At 46.1% G+C, this 22896-nt stretch overlaps 1 protein-coding gene across 1 annotated transcript in view; it reads right to left on the reverse strand.

Annotated features, from left to right (window-relative positions):
- The window catches only part of LOC114595446 (uncharacterized), a 147288-nt gene that overhangs the window by 23055 nt on the left and 101337 nt on the right, over positions 1–22896 (reverse strand). The gene's annotated exons all lie outside the window — the stretch shown is intronic.

Raw genomic sequence — 22896 nt, forward strand, 5'->3', positions numbered from 1 at the left:
CTAACATTTCCCTTCTCCTAGATGGGCTAGCTACCTTCCCAGGTTAACGACCCCATCTTCCCCTCACTTCCCTCTGCAACATGTGCAGAAACTGCCTTCTTCACCATTGGATCCACTATTGATCTTGTCTGCTCAATCCACTGGAGCCTGGCTTTATATGAGTCTCCAACTCAAGGGACGCGGGTGGTGTTGTGGGTTAAACCACAGAGCCTAGGACTTGCCAATCAGAAGGTCGGCGGTTCGAATCCCCGTGACGGGGTGAGCTCCCGTTGCTCAGTCCCTGCACCTGCCAACCTAGCAGTTCGAAAGCACATCAAAGTGCAAGTAGATAAATAGGTACCACTCTGGCGGGAAGGTAAATGGCGTTTCCATGCGCTGCTCTGGTTCGCCAGAAGCGGCTTAGTCATGCTGGCCACATGACCTGGAAGCTGTACACCGACTCCCTCGGCCAACAAAGCGAGATGAGCGCCGCAACCCCAGAGTCGGTCACGACTGGACCTAATGGTCAGGGGTCCATCAACTAACCTCACTTGGTTTAGCTGGCCAGTTGAAGCCATTCCCGGGGTGTGGCTGCTGTTGCAACTTGACAGCTTCCAGAGCCTCGGGGCGAAAGGTGCTTCGTTCATTCACTGGCATCCCTGACATTAAACTTCATGAGGCTTATTTGCACTGGATTGTGGCCAAGATGCCTAAATTATGAATCACATCAGCCTGAAGTTCAGAGGGTATTAAACAGTAGAACAGTTTGTCTGTCCTACACTGGGTCATGCTGGGTTATTTTTAAATGAAAACGACTTTTACTTATGATTTTCTTCCCATACAAGTATTTTAATAAATTAAGCCTTTGGTGATCAAGAGGCATATTTTAGATGCTTGTAACATATGTAAGGATGTGAAATGGATGGGGGGTGGGACGGGACTGGAAACTTTCAGGCCTAGATTCGCCATCGTTTCCTTGCAAAGGGGAATATAAGAAGTTGATCTCAGAGGCCTTAACTCTTAACTTTCACCCACCCAGCTGAACCACTTTGTTCAGTACCTGGCTGTGGTGGTCCTGGTCAAAAACAAAGAAGATCCCCTTCCCTAACCCTAAATCTTCCCAGCCTCTGTGGCATGACCCGTGCCTGTTTATCTAGACTCCCTGGATGTGCAGCTGTGCAGCAGGAAACTCATTCTGTGCGACAGGGACAGTGGAGATGTTCTGCCTCCACGATCCAAGGCTTTATGGTCCCTGTATACCAGTTACAAGGGATCGCAAGTGCAGAGATTGCTAAGGCACTCAAGTCCTGTTTGAAAGGTTTCCCACAGCCACAGTGAAAATAGGATGTGGGACTAGATGGGCCTTTGACCTGATACAGCAGGCTCGTCTTATGTTGTTAAGGCTCCTTCCTCCAATATAATAATAATAATAATAATAATAATAATACCCCGCCCTCCCTGGCCAGAGCCGGGCTCAGGTTGGCTAACACCAGTAAAATTACAGTAAAAACATAATAGGGGAAAAAACCCAATTTAAAATACAGGTTAAGATGCAGCCTCATTTTAAAAGTAGCCCATAGATGAAAACCATAAGGGGAGGGAAACCTAAGGGTCAGACTGAGTCCAAACCAAAGGCCAGGCAGAACAGCTCTGTCTTGCAGGCCCTGTGGAAAGATGTCAAGTCCCGCAGGGCCTTAGTCTCTTGTGACAGAGCGTTCCACCAAGTCGGGGCCAGTACTGAAAAGGCCCTGGCGCTAGTTGCCCTGGCCCTAGGTGCAGATGCATCCCTCAGCTGTCCCAGTAAGACATCCCATTATTTCCTGTGACAGCATGACAGCCACTTGGGTTGCTGCAGTCTCACACAATTTCACACTGTGATCTCGCCCTGAAAAACAACAACACTTTTTTCAGGACCGCAATCTTGCACCGTGCCCCAAAAAGCACTTTTTCCAGGGCCTCAGTCTTGCGTGGGTCATTTGACTCGTGCGGGAGTGCGACCCTCAAAAGATGGCATCCAGGTGTTTTGTTCCAACATGTTGGAGGGTATGAAATTACCGTATTTTTCGCTCTATAAGACACACTTTTCCCCTCCTAAAAATTAAGGTGCGTCTTATGTGTGTGTGTCTTATGGAGTGAATGCAGGTGGGAGGCTCTGCTCAGCGCTCCCTTTAAAGAGCCGCTTTGAGCGTGTGTGTGGCTTTTGGGGGCTTTTCCCCGAGGAGGGAGAAGGGCAACCCTTCTCCCTCCTTGGGGAAAAGCCCCCAAGAGCCGCACACACACTCTGCACGCTCTTTAAAGGGAGCGCGGCTCTTGGGGGAGCCTTAGCTACACGCAGCCTCTCCCGGGCAGGGGATGTAGGCTCCCCTTGCCCGGGAGAGGCTGCACGCGGCTATCCCATAAGCCAGGACAGCCAGCGGGATCGCAGCGCTGCGATCCCGCTGGCTGTCCTGGCTTCTGGGATTCAGAATTTTTTTTTCTTGTTTTCCTCTTCCAAAAACTAGGTGCGTCTTGTGGTCTGGTGCGTCTTATAGAGCGAAAAATACGATGCCCACTCCTTTACTTGTGACATTTGCTTCAGAACACATGAAAACTGAACCAGATGGACCTTAGTCACATTTTTCAGAAAAGAACGCACGTTCCTATCTCTTACATCAGAAGCCACAAGCAGCTTGACTTTGGTACGTTGGTTCTCAGGACTGGGGTGTTTCAACTTTACTCTCAGTGTGCTATATAGATGTGTTTCAAAACTGCTTATATTCGTGGACAATTATCCGGCCCGTCAAGGGAGTCCTCTTTCTGAGGCATGCTGGCAAGAATTAGCCTCAGAGCAAGAGTTTGTTCCAGGGACAGCACCCAAAACTTCCATATAGACTGCAGTTTCCATCCAAAGCTAGCCATTTTTACAGCAGGATATCCCAGGAACTCCAAGAAAAGCAATCCAAGGCTGTCAGCCAGCCCTACTGGATTCAATTCCACCTCTCCAACAAGGGTAACCAAACGGACAGAGAAACAGACGAGGCAGGTCAGGTTGCCTGAAAGGATTCATGGGTAGGGATGGAGAGAGTAAGAGAAACAAGGTCAGCTTTGAGACCCAAGCCAGCATGGCTTCAGGTGCAAAGCCTGCTTGGATTTTCCAGAAGGCTTTGCAAGTTGCTGTGCTGGTATCTAAGAACAAACAATGGCTAGCCATCGTAACATACATCCCTGCATATTTTAATATAACCATTCAGATCAGTTTTCCACTTTTACATCCATCAAAAATTCTTTACTTTGTTGAACTTATCTTAATGCTGCCAGCTCTTTCATCTGTATACAATTATTTTCCACATATTCAGTAAATGTTATCCAATCTTCTTTAAACACATGCTTTTCTTGCTTCTCTTATTCTATATGTTAAATCCGCAAGTTGTACATATTCTGTCAACTTAAGTTGCCAATCTTCTTTAGTTGGGACCATTTATGTTCACTTTCCATTTATGTTGCGTACATAAATAACCTTTTCTGACACCTGGGACTTTCAGTCTGGGTTATCCCCAACAAAAAGGACTCTGGGTTTTTAGGGAGAAGGTAGTTTTGAACATTTTTTTCAATTCACTATTAATCATTTCCCAATGTCTTACTGCTGATTTTCGTAAGTTTCTCTGGCAGCATTTTGGGTGAAAGGACGGGGTACAATGATAGGGCCCTTTTTTATTAATATAGAGTCAATAAACAACAAAAGAGAAAACAAGCTAGCTGGGCAGATGTTCAACATTAAAGTAAGTAAAGAGCAGGTGTCCTACATTTAAAAAATAAAGAGCGAAACCCACCACTGGCAGGGCTTAATACAGGCCTGCAGCAGGGCTTTTCCTAGTCTATGGAGGGAAACAGGGAGTGATACTAGGCTGTATTTAAAGGGAAGGCGCACAATTAAGTCAGTGTGCCTGACTTCAAGAAAGAGAGCAGGAGGCTGACACCTGCCCCGGCAGCTACGGAACTGAAAAGGAAATGCTTGACTTGTTTTCTTAATAGCCTTGTTGTTCCATTTCTCCTTTACAGAAGATATTATCAGCTCCAGTGGCTTGGCTCTGTAGCTCCAGATCGCCCTCTCTCAGAGTCTCTTGTTCGCTTGACTCTTGGATCAACTCTTCCGCTGGCTGCGCTCGGAAAGTCCCATCGCGAGCTGCTTGTTAACATTTAACCGAAGCAAGCCTTAAATCATAAGTGGAAGCTGTCCAGCCCTCATTCCAAGCGCTGCCTCCATGCCAGGTCTGAGGAACGCTTCAAGGTGGGGTTGACTTGCTAGGAGTGATTTGTGTGTTTGCGGTGACATGTTTCTGGTGGCGGTTCTGCACTAACTGGGACATACAGCACAGGCCTGCGTTTCTGACCCAGCAAAAAAGAATTCAGCCCACTGGCCTTCAAGTGAGGTCTACCAGAGTCTTGACAACTCTCTCCCTCTGACCCCCAAGAGCAAAACAGAAGGTTTGTTGATGAGGGACTGTGCCATTTCATGAGAAGGAGGTGCCACAAGTTCTAGAACAGTGTTCCCCAAACATGGGTCTCTGGCTGGCTTTGGACTACAGCTCCCATCATCCCTAGCTAGCACGACCAGCAGTCAGGGATGATGGGAATTGGAGTATGAAAACAGCTGAAGACCCAAGTTTGGGAAACAATGTTTTAGGATATTGCTTTACAGTGGAGCAGGGGAGGGCTAGCCTGTGGCCCTCCAGATGTTAATGGACTACACCTCCCAGAATCCCTGGCCACTGGCTACGCTGACTGAGACTAATGGGAGTTGAAGTCTAGCAACATCTGGAGAACCACAGGTTCACTCCCCCTGTTTTACAGAAATCCAGCCATGAAGAACATGGGGTGCCTCCTGTCAGTATTTTGCAGGAATAATTCAAGCACATACTGGGAAATGTAGGTTTCCACAAATAAAGTCAATTAAAGCACTCTACACTTTGCAACAAATCCACTTTAAAAAAAAGAAGAAAACAACTTTTTGCTGTTAGGAAAGTGAGGAGATGCATTGAAAAGTGCAGGATGAATGACTGACCAACAGGAAGATGAATAGCAAATCAAGATGAATAGATATTGTTGTATAACCTCCCTGTAAGCAAAACAATGAATTCTGAATAAGGACCTGATATAATCTGGCCTCCATGGGAGCTTTGACAAGCAAAGCTGGTTGAATGCTCAATAAATAGGTTGTCAGGAGAAGCCCATGGTTGATGTAAGGGAAAGATTTATTTGGCTGAATGCCTCCCTTGAGCAATGCGTGCAGGAAACTCTGATCTGCTTTCACTCTGCTACAGGGATGCGAGAGAATTCTGTCAAAATGGGAAAGGGATCAGTAATTGTAATTAGCAGTGCTTTCTAAGGCCCATTAGACTTCGCTCTTCAGGATGTCTGGCTCAAGGTCATGTAGTTACACTGTTTGGGGTGTCTGGGACCTCCCTATTTTTCTGGTATAATTCCTCTGTGTATTCTTGCCACCTCTTCTTGATGTCTTCTGCTTCTGTTAGGTCCTCACCACTTTTGTCCTTTATCATGGTAATCTTTGCACGAAATGTCCCTTTCATATCTCCAATTTTCTTGAACAGATCTCTGGTTTTCCCCATTCTATTGTTTTCCTCTATTTCTTTGCACTGCTCGTTTAAGAAGGCTCTCTTGTCTCTCCTTGCTATTCTTTGGAAGTCTGCATTCAATTTCCTGTATCTTTCACTATCTCCCTCACATTTTGCTTGCCTTCTCTCCCCCGCTATTTGTAAGGCCTCGTTGGACAGTCACTTTGCTTTCTTGCATTTCCTTTTCATTGGGATGGTTTTCATTGCTGCCTCCTGTATAATGTTACGAGCCTCCATCCATAGTTCTTCAGGCACTCTGTCCACCAAATCTAAATCCTTAAACCTGTTCCTCACTTCCACTGTGTCCGTGCTCTGGTCCATGGGGTCACGAAGAGTTGGACTCGACTAAACGACTAAACAGCAACAAAAACCAGTAATTGCTTCAATTCACACGTCCTTCTGTAAACAGGAATGGAAATGAGGCAGGAAAATACGATTGGCATTTGCCGTCAAAACACCCCATCCCCAGTATGCTACTGATGGCATTTCTACGCACCCAGTTAGCATGGCCAATGGTCAGGGATGGTGGGAGTTGTAGCCTAGCAACATCTTCAGGACCACAGGTTCATTCCCCATCCCTTACTTACACATTTAGAAAAACAACAACAGGCATCTCCACCAGCTGTCGATGGCCAGGGTAGAAGCCCTTGATGATCATAGATGATCATAGATGATTACATCCAATTCCCTACATCTGCAGTTGAATTGAATTGAATTTTATTATTTCGGTCGCAGACCAGTTCCAGCCCACATAAAATATCAAGGAAGTCATAAAAAACGTTTGGGATACATTTGAATTTGCAATTAGGTATAACAGGGACAATACAGATATAGCAACAGTTAAAAATATATATAAATTAAAACTTAGTCACTAACATATAACCTAAAATTATCATTTGAAACCTTAATCATTATGATAGCACAGCTTGTTCCCTAAGTTTAATGGCAATCACACAGAATTTGTCTACCCTTAACGTGATCTCGGGGTCCTTCTCCTCTACCAGGGATTTTAGACATTGAAGTTCGGATTCATTTGGAGATTTTTGCATAGCAGGGGTAATAAATACCAAGTGTGTATCCCCGTAGAAACGCCAGCGTAACAAGGCATGAGAGACAGTTTCTACCTCCATCAAGCTGCAGGGGCAGACTTGTTCCGCGTATGGTTTACCCTCGAATCTGCCCTGCAATAAGGCAGATGGCAGCACATTGCACATCTGCAGTTGTAGGAAGCGAATTCAGAAATATTACATGGCACTGTCCTTCAGAATGAAGGTGCTGCATGCTGGAATGTTTCTCCACAGTGAAACTAATTCCCTGCATGTAGTAAAGTAGCTTGTCAGGGAGAAGGTTAGGCTAGAACCCTAACCCTTCAAGAGCCAGTGTGGTGTAGTGGTTAAGAGCGGTGGTCTCATAATCTGGTGAACCGGGTTCGCGTCTCCGCTCCTCCACATGCAGCTGCTGGGTGACCTTGGGCTAGTCACACTTCTCTGAAGTCTCTCAGCCTCACTCACCTCACAGAGTGTTTGTTGTGGGGGAGGAAGGGAAAGGAGAATCCAAACTCTTCTTCTCTTCTTCTTCTTCTTCTTCTTCTTCTTAACATAGTAATTTGGTTAGAATACATTTAGGGAAAAGGTATGACCAGATGCAAATGCGAAAATATCCTCTTTGGGGCGTTTTAGGAACTTTGCACTGACAGGGTCCAAGTAACTGAATGTTTCCACTTGCTCTTGCTTCCCACAGGGTATCTCCCCTCCCTCCAACAGCTCTCTTGGCTGTTCAGCAATAGCTTTAGGCCAGCACAGAATTCGACATGCTTCACCCCATTAATTTCAATGGGTGTTTGCAATCATAACTCTGTATTGGATTTAGGCCTTAGTGCTCGCATTGTGGTTATAGGTTTCCTGCCATATAGTGTGTTGCCAGGAACTAGGCTGGAGACAAGCAATGATAAAGTCTGAGTAGATCAGGAAGTTGGGGGAAGAATACAGATAAAACTGTCACGGCACACCAGCTGTCTCTTCTTGAAACAGCAGTGCAGTGCATAGCCCAGAATTGGAGCTCTGGGACAATTGTCCCAAGCGTCCAATTGTCTGGCCATGCCATATTATTATATCAAATTGAGCAGGAGGCATGGTTGGAAATGAACATGTGCCATAATTGTTTTGATGCCATGGCCTATTGTGAAATTATTCTCAACTGTTTTTGCTCTCTTTTGACAAATGGGTGTAGAAATTCTGCCATGCTCATTGGCACCAGGCTAGGAAATTTGGGTTAGTGATTCACCTGGATTCTCTCAGCTCAGGCTTCTCCAAACTGGCACCCTCCAGATGTTCTGGACTACAACTCCTATCAGCCCCTGTGCTGACTGAATCATAGAAATGTAGAGCTAAAAGGGACCCTGAGGATCATCTAGTCCAACCCTCTGCAATGCAGCTGTCCCATATGGGGATCAAACCTGCAACCTTGGCATTATCAGCATCATGCTCTAACTAACTGAGCTATCCAGGCCGAGTTGTAGTCCAAAACATCTGGAGGGCACCAGCTTGGGAAAAGCTGTCTCCCTGGCAGCAAGCGAAGCATTCTTGCTCGTTTGTCGAGTGCCAACTGAATAATGTGTTTATTCACAATGATTAGTTATTTACATTTGACGGCGTTTTGGTGCCTGCAGAGTTTTATTGGTCATAAAATTATTTGAGAATAAACTGTGATGTGCTTTTGATTTCCCAGTGAATAAACATTTGGGTTGAATTTGTCCCCACCCCTCTCAGCCCTGATCTTAATGTGGGAAAGAACGGCCGTGGTGATGTTGACCTGGGACATTTCACGGAGGTAAGTATTCGAGGAATTTATGTCGCTAATCAGAACAACGTGTCTTGCAGTACCATAAAGACAAACAGATTTATTGAGGCATTAACTTGCTTAGATGCACAAAGTTCTGGTCTAAGACAGCTTATGCTACAGTATGGGCTGTTTTCACCACGGTGGTCAAACACAACCCCTCCCTCTTGCAATATTTCACTAAGTTAACCTTTCACATAACAAGCAAACTTTGCAACCTGTTCTCTTTCTTTGTTATGTCCAAGTCCTCCCCCCTGCCAGAAGGATTCTCAACTGATTTACTCATGTTTAAATGCACCTAGGCCTCCCTTAAGGTGATGGCTGCCAGAACAGATGCCTTTTTGGGGGGACTATTTAAATAAATGGGTAGGGATGTGGGTGGCGCTGTGGGTTAAACCACAGAGCCTAGGACTTGCCGATCAGAAGGTCGGCGGTTCGAATCCCCGCGACGGGGTGAGCTCCCGTTGCTCGGCCCCTGTTCCTGCCAACCTAGCAGTTCGAAAGCACAAAGTGCAAGTAGATAAATAGGTACCGCTCTGGCGGGATGGTAAACGGCATTTCCGTGCGCTGCTCTGGTTCGCCAGAAGCAGCTTAGTCATGCTGGCCACATGACCCAGAAGCTGTACGCCGGCTCCCTCGGCCAATAAAGCGAGATGAGTGCTGCAACCCCAGAGTCGGTCACGACCCGACCTAATGGTCAGGGGTCCCTTTACCTTTTACCTTATTTAAAGAAATATTGCAGTATGATGAACGTGAGCAGGATTTGAGTTATGACCAACAGAAGTAATTCGAGTATAATACTGTGGTTAGGATTTAATAGATAGAAGGTAGGGTGCAGCAGAAGAGGAGAAAGAACAACTGCATGGAAAACGGGATAAAAATAAGAGAAACGGTGAAATTGTGCATATGTTAAAGAGGCAGCAATGCTTCTGAAGATCAGTTGCTGGAAACCACAAGGGGTGAGAGTGTTCCTGTGCTTGAATCCTGCTTCTGGGTTTCCCACAGGCTGGCCACTGTGAGGACAGGATGCTGGGGAAGATGAGCAACTGATGTAATGTCAGGAGCTGGACTCAGGAGTAGGTCAGGCCTCTTCTTATGTTCTTCTCTAAGGGCAAAAGCCCCAAGATGGCCTACAAATATAAATAAATAGTGTGTTTATTTAATGTATTTATATCCTGTCATTTTCCCAAGTTGGGACTCAAGGTGGCTTGCAACATTTATTGACTTTCAAAACAAAAAAACCCCAGTAAAAACATTTTAAATCATTCAAAAATCAAGTTCTCGCCGTCATGCTTCTTCAGCACCTCGGACAGCTCCAGAGACAGCACAGACTTTGCTCCGGCAGCGCTAACGCTCACCTGAGCCCTTGCATTTCTCAATGCTTCAATGCCATCCCTCCCTTGATGCCGCTGGGGATTTGAACAGTGAGGTCTCTGCCTTGGAATCTGTATTGCCATGCTTTCGAATGGCTTCAGAAGTTGTCCCCCTTTCTGCCTCCTCAACAAGAGAGCAAGTAGTTCTTAACTGTTAATGCACTAACAAATCCCCAGCAGAATGAAGGGAGGAGTTCAGACTCCCTGGAAGATGCTGTTCTTTGGTTTGGTGGTGACCTACCTGTCATGGATGAGCTATAGGGAGCATTGAGTGAAAGTCAGGAGCCAAATTAGAAAGCCCCACCAAAGTTTCCAGTCAAAATTCTCCACCTTCTTGTCCTATGGAATTCAGTGGGGCTCACTCCCAGGTATATGGGGTTAGGATTGCACCCTTAGTATTTTTTTGGGGGGTGTTTGCTAGTTTTATTGATGGCTTTTATTAATGAGTTTATGGTTGTACTTGTATATATTATATTATATGACTCGGTCCCAGGCTACATAAAAGATCGTATCTCCCTGTACAAAGCTGCCTGTGTGCTAAGATCTTTGGGTGAGCACCATCTCTCAGTCCCCTTAACATCAAAAGTATGGCTGGTGGTGACACAACTAAAAACATTCAAAAATACAAAATCAGCGCTAAGCTTAGAAACAGATCAAACCAATTCAGCATTCTACAGGTTTGTCTAAACAAAAATGCTTTTAGCAGGTGCTACAAACCATTTGGGACACGGGTGGCATTGTGGGTTAAACCACAGAGCCTAGGACTTGCCGATCAAAAGGTTGGCGGTTCAAATCCCCGCAACGGGGTGAGCTCCCGTTGCTCGGTCCCTGCTCCTGCCAACCTAGCAGTTCGAAAGCATGTCAAAGTACAAGTAGATAAATAGGTACCGCTCCAGCGGGAAGGTAAACAGTGTTTCCGTGCACTGCTCTGGTTCACCAGAAGTGGCTTAGTCATGCTGGCCACATGACCCAGAAGCTGTATGCCGGCTCCCTCGGTCAGTAAAGCGAGATGAGTGCCGCAACCCCAGAGTCGGCCACGACTGGATCTAATGGTCAGGGGTCCCTTTACCCTTTACAAACCATTTACTCCTCCTTTCTGCAAGATGTGGGTGAGCTAGCAAGGTCCCTGCAGGTAACTATAGTATAGCTGTTTTATTGTGGTTAATGACCAGTATCAAGATAAAATTTAAATACAACATATAATGACTAGCACCCAGGAGTAGTATAATATATTGATGGATGGTCATCTCTAGGTCAGAAGGGTTTCCTTCTGACAGATAAATGACCACCTAGAACTGCTTGTTTATGTATGTGTGATTTCATACTATTTTATTTTGTTCTGAGCTTTTAAATTTTGCATTTGGTGTTTTTATCTTGATACTGGTCATTGAGCATAATAAAACGACTTAAAGAAGGATGTTGACATATTGGAGTGCGTGCAGAGGAAGGCAACCAAGATGATCAAGGGTCTGGAAACCAAGCCTTATGAGGAACGGTTGAGGGAGTTGGGTATGTTTAGCCTGGGAAAGAGGAGACTGAGAGGAGATAAGACAGCCATCTTCAAATATCTTAAGGGCTGCCACATGGAAGAGGGAACAAGCTTGCTTTCTCCCACTCCGGAGTGTAGGACCTGAACTTTCTCCCACTCCGGAGTGTAGGACTTCACGTTACAAGAAAGGAGATTCTGGCTATAAACATCAGGCAGAACTTTCTGAAGGTAAGAACTGTTAGACAGTGGAACGGACTCCCTCAGGAGCTGGTGGACTCTCCTTCTTTGGAGGTTTTTAAGCAGAGGTTGGATAGCCATCTGTCATGGATGCTTTGGTTGAGATTCCGGCATTGCAGGGGGTTGGACTGGACAACCCTTGAGGTCCCTGCCAACTGATTCGATATAAGGAGTTCAGTCCTGTTTGGTCACTCTCTCTCACCCCCCACCCTCGCAGACCAACTATGACATGTGGGTTGTCCAAAACTGGCCCATGAGGTGGGGTTGGGGAGATTAAAATCTGGCCTGTTGGGCTGAAAAGGTTCCCCACCCCTGCACAAATGGGCCAGTCAGTTTTACTGCATTATCAGAATGAGTAGCCATGCCTCATGGTCAGAACAACATGTTGTAATTCTCTGTGTCAATATACAATGCTTATCAGTACTAAGGCTGGTCCTTGTTGACGCCTTATAACACATGATGGTTTCTCGCGCTGCTCCTGTTTCCTTCCCGTGGGTAAACAGTGTTCATATCAGTCATCTGATATGGCGAGATGACATTGGATGTAGTCAAGTCGCACATGCAGACAAGTAGTCATGGAGGGTGGCCTTTTGCTAGCTTTGTCTGGTATGCCAGCTATGGCCCTGTCAGGATTGGGGTCACTTGGCCACTGCAGCCCATGCAATGCGCTCCCTTTGGGGTTGGCCTTGGGTCTGCTCCAGAAGCTCTCGCACAAGGTTAGGCAACCTAAGGCCCGTGGGACGGTCCGGAAATCAGCGTGTTTTTACATGAGTAGAATGTGTGCTTTTATTTAAAATCTCTGGGTTATTTGTGGGGCCTGCCTGGTGTTTTTACATGAGTAGAATGTGTCCTTTTATTTAAAATGCATCTCTGGGTTATTAGTGGGGCCTGCCTGGGTAGAAAGGTGGAAATATCTAAATTAATGGTTCTTATTAGTCTGAGTAGCATCGAGTTAAAAACAAAAGATGAATGTAAATGGGTAAAATTGATGGTAATTGCAGCCAGATAGGTTATAGTGAGTAACTGGAAAAACGCAGAAGAGCTAGGGGTGAACCAATGGAGGAAAAAATTGAATAATATTATAATTTTAGAATATCTAATTTAATTGTGAAGATACACAGAATGAAAGGCTGTAAGGTCAGTGAGAAAGAGGAGGATTGGATTGAGAAGATATTGAATTATCTGGGTAGGTTTGAACAATTTGGAGCAATTAAAATGTTAAAAGTTAAATAACCATGTGGAAGGAGGAGTGTTAATGTATATAGAATTGTACTTATGGTTGAATTGAATATGTTATTATTGATTAAGGATACCCCATGTATCAGCTGCCTGGGGGGTGTCACTGTTTGTGTTTTGGTTGTTGGTAAAAATAAAAAATATTTTTTAAAAAATGTCTCTGGGTTAGTTGTGGGGCATAGGAATTCGTTCACACACACCCCCAAAATAGTCCATCTCCCCACAAGGTCTGAGGGACAGTAGAGTGGCCCATGGCTGGAAAAGGTTGCTGACCCCTGCTCTAGCAGGTACTGAATGGCTGCAGCTTGACTGAGAGCCAGCATGGTGTAGTGGTTAAGAGCGGTAGTCACGTAATCTGGGGAACTGGGTTCGCGTCTCCGCTCCTCCACATGCAGCTGCTGGGTGACCTTGGGCTAGTCACACTTCTCTGAAGTCTCTCAGCCCCACTCACCTCACAGGGTGTTTGTTGTGGGGGAGAAAGGGAAAGGAGAATGTTAGCCGCTTTGAGACTCCTTAAAGGGAGTGAAAGGCGAAAGGCGGGATATCAAATCCAAACTTCTTCTTCTTCTTCTTCTTCTTCTTCTTCTTCTTCTTCTTCTTCTTCTTCTTCTTCTTCTTCTTCTTCTTCTGAAGTAGGCACACAGCTGACATCATGGGATGTCTCCGCTGAAACATCTGCACTGCCTACGCAGCCAGGTTCAAGGATCTGAACAACTTGGGACTGAGAAGCAAAGATGGCACAAGCCCTTGTGTATCCCTGCTTGATCGCTGAGATCTTACAGAGAAGCACTGTTAACTCTTACCCTTGTTACAGAGGCCCAGCTGGCTTCATCCAAAAGTCAGATATTTAGTGCTGCCAATTCCATGCTGTCGAACTCTCCTCTGCCAGAGATTCAGCAGGCAGCTTCCCTTTTGACTTCCATGCATCACTTGAGGAACTTTCTAAAATGTCAAAAGGCCTTTGTAGCTATTTATTTATTTTATTTCGTTGGTTAGCCAGTGACTTTGATTATTATCCCTACTGTTTTAATGGTATTTTGCGTTTTTTATGTTGTGCACTGCCCTGATATTTTACAATATGGCAATGCTTTTTTAAATAAACAATTAAATGCTCTGTAAATGATCTAGCATGGCCTGATCTCATGTAGTTTCATGAGGGAAGGAGCACACATTTTTGAGTGCCATCAGGGCACGCCACATTTAGTTGGGCCCAGGGAGCAGAAGTCCTGCTCCTTGCCTCCCTGTGGAGAGCCAGTGTGGTATAGTGGTTAAGAACGGTGGACTCGTAATCTGGTGAACTGGGTTCGTGTCTCCGCTCCTCCACCTGCAGCTGCTGGGTGACCTTGGGCTAGTCACACTTCTCTCTCTCAGCCTCACTCACCTCACAGAGTGTTTGTTGTGGGGGAGGAAGGGAAAGGAGATTGTTGGCCGCTTTGAGACTCATTTGGGTAGTGATAAAACGGGATATCAAATCCAAACTCCTCCTCCTCCTCCTCTTCTTCTTCTTCTTCTTCTTCTTCTTCTTCTTCGTCTTCTTCTTCCCTGCCCATTTTTCTGTGTGTCTTTCTCCCTGGGTTTTTTAAAATAAATGTGCCGGAAACTAGAGGCATGCTGAAACCTCCCTCTTGTTCCTTAGCAGCCTTGTTTGGACTGCAAAACCATCCATGCTCATTGCCTGTGTTTGCTATGAGAGAGAGAGAGATTGGATACGTTTCCTAAATGTCATCCATGAGGTGACAAGACTATCAAATCCCGCCGAATTCTTAAAAATACACTTCTTTGTTAATTCAGAGATGTGACTGAACTGACTTGGAGCTAACAGTTGACTTATTAACAGGCGCAAAAGACAACTGTTGCCTTTTTTAAAAAAACGACTTCCAATTACTGGCTGGTTTCGAAAAATCTTGTGCTCAGGATTAATTTGACATACTTCTCCACAGACGCATACTTCTTTGAGTGAGAAATAACACGTATCAGGATAACAGTAATTTCTATGTATCGTTCACAGTGTCATAATGGGTGGAATTCAACATTGCACTAAGAGGAACATGCCTTCATAGAATCATAGAATCATAGAGTTGGAATAGACCACAAGGGCCATCGAGTCCAACCCCCTGCCAAGCAGGAAACACCATCAGAGCACTCCTGACATATGGTTGTCAAGCCTCTTCATTTCTTCCACCTCTATATGACATCCTTTTATATATTTGGACATGGCTATCATATCACCCCTTAACCTCCTCTTCTCCAGGCTAAACATGCCCAGCTCCCTTAGCCGTTCCTCATAAGGCATCGTTTCCAGGCCTTTTACCATTTTGGTTGCCCTCCTCTGGACACGTTCCAGTTTGTCAGTGTCCTTCTTGAACTGTGGTGCCCAGAACTGGACACAGTACTCCCCAAGCCTTATACTCAGCCAGAAGATAGATCCATCTAGCTCCTAGGTTTCAGGCAGGGCTCTCTCCCAACCCTACCTCAAGATGCCAGGAATCAAACCTGGGACCATCTGCAGGCAAAGTAGATGCTCTGAGCTGCAGCGCAGCCGTGTCCCCATTCCACCCATGCAAGCATATCTGTTTGCAAGGAGAAACTCCCTCCCCTCTCCTTCCCCACATGCCATCCTGGGGGTCCTCCAGAGTGACTTTGGGGAAGGTTGGGAGCCCATGGAGGGAGTCAGGGGAATGAAAGTCCCATTGCATTAGCAGGAGCCCTTGCACTGGTTTCGGCTGGTTGTATCCAGCCCAATGTGGGGTTTTTTGTTCATTTTTCTCAATTAGCAATCTATTGGAAACAGATTCAGAACAAATGAACCCCAGCTGAAATCCCCGGAGACATTTTTTTGAAGGGAAATCTGAGCATCTTTGAAGCTTTTTCCGTTCCCCTTTGTCTTGCTTTCGACAGCATTTTAATCCAGCAATTACATGCCTTTTATGATGTTTGGCTTTTGCTGGTGGTTCTGTTGTCCCTGAGTCTATTGACTTTGTGCAAATAATTCAACAGGTAGGTTGGAAACAAATTTCCTTCTCAACAATGCCATCACCCTTGCCTTCTCGTTGCAGGCTCGATCCCACAGAAAGAAGGGGAGCCCTTTAACTTATAAAGTAGAGGGTGAGGAACCTTTCTCATATTGAAGGCCACTTTCCTTGATTAGCAACCTTCTGGGACCTGCATGCCAGTAGCGGGCAGGGCCAAAGACACAAGCAAGTGGAGCAACAGATGTTACCTGTCTATCATAGGCTATATTCTAGCCATGCAGATGCCAGAGGCTTCCATATGTAACACACAATACCCATTCATTCTAAGCGAGCAGCACGGATTATGACAGTCCAAGGAGACATTCCAGCCCCCACAAAAATAATAGAGAGGGGAACAGAGCAGGGCCCAGGGTGGGTGTGGCCTGGAGAGGGGCGTGTGTGATCAAAGGAAGGGTGTGGCTTTAGAGAGTTCCAGTGGCTGGAGAGAGAAGCCTGATTGGCTGCCTATGGCTCTTCCAGGGCCTAAGAGTCCCCACCCCTGCTATAAAGGTTGAAAAGACCACCATGGATTGATAGGAGATCATCTAGGTGACCAAAGGTCACCAAAGGCCACTTTGGATAGCTTTAAAAGAAGGTTGGGCAAATTTGTGGAGGATACAGCCAGTGTGTGTGTGTGTGTGTGTGGTGTGGTGTGGTGTGGTGTGGTGTGTGGTGTGGTGTGGTGTGGTGTGGTGTGGTGTGTGTGTGTGTGTGTGTGTTTATGGGTACTCTCATTTTCGTACTCATATTGAAATACTGCCCGTCAATGAGACCAAACTTAGATTCACAAAATGTTTAGGGGTGTAGCTCCAGAAAAAAGCAATGGATACAGCTGTCAGCGGCTAGTAGCCAGGATTGTTATGGGCCCCAGGTAGTGGGTGACCTGGACGTGACGTCATGAGGTCACATTGGGACCTGACTTCCGGTGCCACTGCAAGTCAGGTTCCGAGGTCTCGCAAGGCCTTGGACAGCATCTCTGAGGCGCTGGGCATGACTTCCAGTGCTTCCTGATGCACCAGAAGCTGCATCAGGGGCCCTGTGGTGTGGGTGCTGAGCACTCACAATAATTTTTTTGTGGGTGCTCAGGCACCCAGAGCCCCCTATAGTTGGCACCCCTAATGCTTCTGAGTAGCACTCCATGTGCTTGGGTCCTACTTGGCCACTGTAAGAGAGGATACTGGAGTCAATGGGCTATTGGCTGGATCCACCAAGAAGGGGGAACGTGGCCCAGAAATCCAATTCTCCATAATCAAGTCATCTTCTCCCCCACTATACATCCAAATAGTGCTTGTTTTTGCCTCCTGCTTTGATTAGCTTTGTTGCCAAGTCACTGTAAGTTGCAAGGCTTTATATTAGAGACGCATGTCTTGAGATGCTGGTGGTTTCAGCCAGGGCTTGTAGCTGCTCATTCTTGAGACGGAACACGGCACTTTGTTGATGTCTAGGATGAGTCGGTGATTCATCTGCCGTCGGTACCACCATGACAAAACCCAACTTGTTAGCCCCAGTGGAGGAGATTAGCTGGCTATTGATACTTGAGGGATTTGTGAGTATTTGCCAATCTGCACTGGCAGATTCTTTCCACGCTAGCAAAGATGGCAGCTTAGAACAATGCCATTTACCTGTTTACTTTTCAGCACTTGCCAGAACATTAATCTGGGCAGCTTCCTGCTTAAGTTCCAAGCTTGAGTTGGGAGAGAGAGAAAACCCCACTCAATTTTGTCAACTGCCAAATATATGCTGCATCCTGAATCAGGAATGACAGACAGGAATGACTCGCATATAGTGGTAAAGTGTGACATATAGCCAGTGTTATTTGAAAACTAAACCACTCTGGTGAACTCAGATAAACCCAGAGTTGTCTGGTTTTTACAGTTTTGCTTTCCAGACAAGTATTTTATAGCATGATACATGACCCTTTCAACTCAGTTGTTGCAGGAACTCTCTGTCCATTTATAGATCTGTTGCTGGGAGCAAGGAGAGAATACTATTTTCTTAGTACTAAATTGCATTGTATATATTATTATTATTTTAATTTTTGATGGAGCAATGCAATTCTCACCTTTCTCTCAGCTAGCATATCCATTATAGTTTGGACCAGCAACATGCTGTAGTTGCACAGATGTCAGGCACCTATTGGCCAGTGTCTGTGACAACACTGACAATGAATTCTGCATTTCTCCTTTTCCATGTTGAAACTATACTGAGAACATGTTCTGGGTGCCACATTTTAGGAAGGACATTAAAAACTGGGAAGTGGCCAGGATGGTGTGTTGTCTGGAAAACAAATCCTTTGAGGAACAATTAAAAGAGTTGGGTATGGTTAGTCTAGACAAAGAAGATTAAAGGTTTTCAGATATCTGAAGGGCAGACAAAGAGAAGATGGAGCAGGCTGGTTTTTTCATTGATTCATAGGACATGATGCATAGAAATTGCAAGGAATCATATTTTGATTAAATACCAGGAGAAACTCCCCAAGGAGCTGTTTGACTTCAGACCCCCTCCAGACAACCTGTTTATTGAGCGTTTGCTCTGGTTTGCTTGCACAAAGCTTACACGGAGGTTAGATTATATCCAGGACTTTATTGAGCATTTATTCTGATTTGCTTGAGGGGCAGCTATAAAGCTCTGGGCCTTTGTCCTGCTTCCCTCTTAATTTGCTTGCACATCTTCCTGTTAGTCATTCCTTCATCACACACTTTTCCATGCATTTTCCCAGCAATTTTTTAACCACAAAAAAGTCTGATTCCTTTTTAAAAGTGGATTTGTTGCAAACGGGCAACCAAGTCCTTTAATCCACTTAAACTGCTCAAACCTAAAGTTCTGCTGCGTGCTTGAATTCCTTATGCAAAATAGTGACAGCCTGTAGGCTCTCCTTTCCTGCAGGCCTTGAAGCACAGGGTGGACTCGATAGCTGTCCATCAGAGATGTTGCCTCAAATATGTTCCAGTTCTATCATTCATCTATCATATTTTCTGGAAAGTTGCTAATACAGAAGATAGAATGGTTGGATCTTAATGAGTGAATACTATATTTAGCTGCAGGACAGAGAACCAGAATTCTTTTTTTAAAAAATTAAATCTTTATTCTTCTTCCTTCCTTCTTCCTTCTTTTTGCCTCTGTTCTTTTTAAAGATTAAGTAGTTATTTTATTTCAGTGTTTTATAAAAAGATACTTAGTAATGGGTATGAACTTTTTTGTATCTTTGAATAAGTATCAAAAAATACTTTTTTTAAAAAAGTTCTTAGTTCACTATGCAGTTGGACACCTCTTAGGATACTGTAAAAAAAATTTTAAAATGATACTGATTTTAACCAAATGTTACTGAGATAAGGAAGCTATTTTCCACCTATGTTTGGATGCTGTTTGGAATCAGAATGGCAGACAGAACCTTTCAGAACTGGGCTGACTCTAACCCCTTATTTCAAAACTGCAACAATTTTTGGGTTTCTTAGAATGGCTCCTAGTCATGCATGCCTAGTGTCGGATTTGCATATAAGCTAAACAAGCTATAGCTTAGGGCCCCACTCTCTTGGGGGCCCCCCAAAAAATGTAAAGGGGGGGACACTGGATGTACATTTCCAAAATATAAGATGAAAAACAAATAAAATAAAACCTACATACAGCAACAGTGTTTTGTGTTGTGTAGACTTCTATTTGTTATGTGCAAATGGCTTTAGATACATATTAGGTCCATAAATTTACCATATAGCAGTGGTTCTCAAACTGTGGATCCCCAGATGTTGTTGGACTACAACTCCCATCATCCCTGAGCTCTGGCCTTGCTATCTAGGGGTGATGCGAGTTGTAGTTCAACAACATCTGGAGACCCACAGGTTGAGAAAGGCTGCCATATAGCATATATTCAACACAAAACACAGCGACAATTTGTTGTTGACAAAGGACAGCTGGACATATCAAGGGCCCCATCACCTTCAGTAGCTTAGGGCCTCATCAAACCTAAATCCGGTTCTGTACATGCCTACGCATGATCCAAAGTTAAAATGCTTTCAGATCCTATTGATTTCCAAGGAAAGGAAATTTCTGTGAGTGTGCTCTGTTAGACTTTGCAATGATGAATTTTGCGTGTGTGCTCTCATTTTTAAAAAGACGCTGACAGCTTGCCACTGCTCCACTCCCAGCAGACGGATTATTGTGCCCCGAAAACACAAAACCTTGGTGAGCACCGGCCAAACTGTTCCCTTCCTCTTGAGCTGGTGTCTGAATGCTGTTGAAGGAATGGCATCCCAACAGCACTCCCGGTGGAACCAGTGACCTCAGCCTTTGGCCCTGCAGCCAGCAGTTTAACTTGCCCAGACAGCACAGCATTGAGAGCTCAAACTCCCCGGTGAGGAGGGAGGGAGGGAGTGGGTGGAAGCTACAGGCAGCCAAGAGCAATAGCTGCGTTCGTAAGGACCAAAACTACACCATTCCATGCAAACATGGGGAAGTGTGATGTCCTTGTGACTGAGAAAAGATAATTTTGGGGGTGGGCTGGGGGAAGAAGATGCTTAGCTTAATCAGTGGAGGCTGGTGCTGTGGGTTAGGGCAAATGCGGTCCAGTATACCTGAAGGAACGGGGACACGGGTGGCGCTGTGGGTTAAACCACAGAGCCTAAGACTTGCTGATCAGAAGGTCAGCGGTTCGAATCCCCGCAACGGGGTGAGCTCCTGTTCCTGGGTCCCAGCTCCTGCCAACCTAGCAGTTCAAAAGCACATCAAAGTGCAAGTAAATAAATAGGTACCACTCTGGCGGGAAGGTAAACGGCGTTTCTGTGTGCTGCTCTGGTTCTCCAGAAGTGGCTTAGTCATGCTGGCCACATGACCCGGAAGCTGTCTGCGGACAAACGCTGGCTCCCATGGCCTATAGAGCGAGATGAGCGCCGCAACCCCAGAGTCGGTCACGACTGGACCTAATGGTCTGGGGTCCCTTTACCTTTATACCTGAAGGAGCGTCTTCACCTCCATCGTTCTGCCCGGACGTGAGGTCCAGCGCCGAGGGCCTTCTGGCGGTTCCCTTGCTGCAAGAAACCAAGTTACAGGGAACCAGGCAGAGGGCCTTCTCGGTAGTGGCACCCGCCCTGTGGAACGCCCTCCCACCAGATGTCAAAGAGAAAAACAACTACCAAACTTTTAGAAGACATCTAATGGCAGCCCTGTTTAGGGAAGCTTTAAATGTTTAATAGGTTATTGTATTTTAGTATTTTGTTGGAAGCTGCCCAGAGTGGCTGGGGAAACCCAGCCAGATGGGCTGGGTATGAATAATAAATTATTATTATTATTATTATATGCTGGAAATTGTGGTCACTCACGCTCACGTGCGACTCGGCCCATGGAGGAATTTCCACTGGAGTGAACCGGCCCAAGCAAGGTAAACCTTGCCAACCCCTGAGCTAGGGAACCCGCAAGGAAAGAGGGCTCCCAGCCAGAGGATTGGTGGTGGGATGATGATGAGTGGTCAGAGGGAGACGAGGGAGAAGATTGGGAAGAGGAGGTGTCGGAAGCTGAAGAGGTAACAGGGCTTAGTAAGCAGGGAGAGTCTGTTACAGAGAGAAGTTCAGAATCAGAGGCAGAAGCTGAAGGAGGCAAGTGGGAGGAAGGTCAAGAGGCAGAGATGAGTCAGGCTGGTGAAGAGTCATGGGTGTCTCCCCCTCCTGCAGCAATCAGCTTCTTCCAACCCCTCACCCCTGGTCTCCCAGAACAAGAGGAGACATAAAAAGGACAGAGGAGAGATTGGTGAGGTGCTGGCTTAATAAGCTACAGTTCCCAGGGCAAAGCCATGACTGTTGGTCTCTCAGGTCCTAGTCCAAAGCTTCCTGTTATAAAAGAAACACCCTGGAAGTTTCAAATACAGTGGTACCTTGGGTTACATACGCTTCAGGTTAGATACGCTTCAGGTTACAGACTCTGCTAACCCGGAAATATTACCTCGGGTTAAGAACTTTGCTTCAGGATGAGAACAGAAATCGTGCAGTGGCGGCGCAGCGGCAGCAGGAGGCCCCATGAGCTAAAGTGGTGCTTCAGGTTAAGAACAGTTTCAGGTTAAGAACAGACCTCCGGAATGAATTAAGTTCTTAAACCGAGGTACCACTGTATTCATCTTGTAACTGAACGACTGCTTGGCTAACAGTGCAACCCTCTGCAGGTCTGCTCAGAACACAGCCCCATTGAGCTCCCTTGACCAGGCACCCTCCAGAAGTTCCAGACTACAACTCCCATCAACCCCAGTGAATACACACAATGGTCATGGATGATGGGAGCTGTAGTCCAAAACATCTGGAGGGCGCCGGGTTGGGGAAGGCAGCATCACAGCCTAGATAAATAAATACAAAACCAAATACTGTGCCTTTGCCAGAATTATTATTATGCTTGTAACTCAGCCCATGAGGCGCTTAATCTCAGGGTGGCAGGTTTGAGTCCCACTATGGGCAAAAGATTCCTGCGTTGCAGGGGGCTGGACTAGATGGCCCTTGGGGTCTCTTCCAGTTCTGTGATTCTGCCTGCCTACCTCTGGGTCCTCCAGTGTGAAGGGGGGTACTTCAGTGGCAGTGCGTCTAATGTCCCAGGCTCATTCCCCGGCAGCTCCAGGCGGGGCTGGGAATGTTTGGAATTCTGGTGAGCAGCTGCCAGTCAGTGCTGACAATATGGAGAGAGATGGCGGGACGGTCCGCCTCGGTACAAGGCGCAGAAGCCGAGCCACTCTTCCAAAGGCCATTCATTTTCTCCCGCGCGCGTCTGCTAACTCTGGCAACGCATCTTTCACTTGCAGTCAGTTTCTGCCTCCCTCTCTCTTTCTCTGGGCAAACTTTGAGAAACTTGGGCGCGCTCTTTCGTCTGAACGCATCTCTCTCTCCCCCTCGAGGGAACAAAAAACCCCATGGGGTGGGGGCGGACTTTTTTTTTAAAGTCCCTTTTGGCATGGGAAAACGGGAGAGAGAGGGCTCCTTTCTTTCCTCCGCCGCCCCTCTCCCCAATTCACTGCTTCTGAGGGAGGGGGAAATGCCTTGTCCCCTTTTGCAAATCCTGCCCCCGCCCCGCGCGCGCTGGAGCTGCGCGGAGGCTGCCTCTGTTTGCGCACGGAGGGGCGTGGGCATAGGGGGGCAGCGCCTATGGGGGGGGGG

The sequence above is a fragment of the Podarcis muralis genome, chromosome 4 (genome assembly GCF_964188315.1).
Source record: "Podarcis muralis chromosome 4, rPodMur119.hap1.1, whole genome shotgun sequence".
In the NCBI taxonomy this organism is placed as follows: Eukaryota; Metazoa; Chordata; class Lepidosauria; order Squamata; family Lacertidae; genus Podarcis; species Podarcis muralis.